The sequence below is a fragment of the Mastomys coucha genome, unplaced genomic scaffold (assembly GCF_008632895.1).
Source record: "Mastomys coucha isolate ucsf_1 unplaced genomic scaffold, UCSF_Mcou_1 pScaffold23, whole genome shotgun sequence".
NCBI lineage: Eukaryota > Metazoa > Chordata > Mammalia > Rodentia > Muridae > Mastomys > Mastomys coucha.
The window spans coordinates 32786285-32788161 of NW_022196906.1; positions in this window are offsets into that span (position 1 = coordinate 32786285).

Below are 1877 nucleotides of genomic sequence, written 5' to 3' on the forward strand. Positions count from 1 at the left end.
TCAGATAGCTCTAAGCCTATAATGAAAGTAGACCTTGAATCTCTGACTTACTCTCCTAGCCAGTCAGATTTAATCAGTTGTCTCTGTTTCCCCTGCACCAATTACACTGCTTGAGTTTGCTCAAGAGCAGATACTCTAAGTTGATTCCAGGACTAATGACTTCATCTAGCTATGTGCTTATCTATGCTTACTGAACTTCAGGACAGAAGGAAGACTCCCAAATAGTGGCCAGATAAAGTTAAATGTAGGATTTTCCTACAAGACTCAGACATAATTTTCTCAGAAAAAAACATAAATTGAATCATAATGACGAAACATCCCCAAAATACAACATACTGAGCCAAAATTCAAAAGTTCGAGATAGAAGGCAGTGATTGCATCAATCTGCTTCATTTTGCTGGGACTGTGTTAAGCAGCTCTGCCGGTTTCATGACCTTTTCCAGTGGATATGACTCTGCTACCCTTTTTAAAAAATGAGCTGTCAAACAATGAGCAATGGTACTCCAACAGTAACTTCCTTTGCTTTCTGTTTCTGTGTCTCCAAGTTGCATCAAGAGCTGTGGTAAGGTAATGGATATAATACACAGCAAGTTCATTGTGAAGAAATAGTTGATGCATTTCTTGGAAAATGTCTATGATTAATAAAATCAGTGCACGATTCTGTTCCATTTATAATAGCTTTGCTGCCAGATAAGTTGCCAAAAAATGAATATTATGTTTCTCTCTAAAATCTTTGATTGTTAAATTTACTTAATATTTTATAAGAAATAACTCAATGTTCCTTTCAGTTTAAACATAACACAAATGAACATGCAAATAAAATTCATTCATGCTTAAAAAGTGTAAAAGTCTATAGAATTTTGTGTATACTTTTATTTTATGTAATTATTCCTCAGATCACTAGCATCCTAGATGTGCTCCTTCATACACTGAGTTCCAAGCAAACAGTTCCATCTGTTCTGCAGCCGACTTCAAGTCCAAGGGTTTGAGTCCACCAGATCAGAGGAAGAGCTCTGCCCTTCTCACTTTGCTGCAGCCAGTGATGATCTGTTACAGTGGGGAGGGGGAAATTACAGAATATTATTCCTACACAGACTCATTCTCTTTTACAGTCAGCAAGATATATAAAAAAATATCCATTACTCAGAAAACAAACTCTATGCTAACATAGAGTTATGCTTTAATATACATTTGTGTATGAGTTTGGGAGCCTCATACCCATTTTGATTTATTATAACTTAAAACAGCCCAAAAGGTACTTATAAATTTATTATAATTTTATAGACACAATAACATTAAATTTAGGAGGAATGTATTTGATAGCAGACATGTGTCACCTCTTCTCTATAGACATTAGGGGAATTAAAGTTGTGCCTTTTGTGAATATATGGGGCTGGAGGTCTTAGAGGGAAAGTCTAAGGATTATTCAAGGCTCTTCACTCCACACATCTCTAGATTCCCCCTCTTCTTGCAGCAGTTCACAGCAGGGGCTTGACCAGGTGACTCACCTAGCTCTCTGCCTGCAATTGAGTTGTTCACAATCTTGACTGTTTTTTTTTTTTCATGTCAAACTGCTTTATTACATCTTAAATAACAGTACAGTTTAATATAGTATCTATCTTGCAGCCAGCCTCCTTGCAGTACACTGACTTTAAAATTAAATACAAAAGGTGAAAAGGGTACAGGGTGCAGAGGGCTCTACAGAGTCGTTTGGTAGGAAGAGAAGGGGCTTCGCTGTATTCTCTTTGCCATGTCCAGGCCTACCGCACAGTCACAACACAGTTTTATACAGGACGCTGCAGAAAACACAATGGCGAAGCCACTACTGCTATGAGGGGTGCAGGATATGGGGGAGGGGAGGGCCCACAGAACACTGC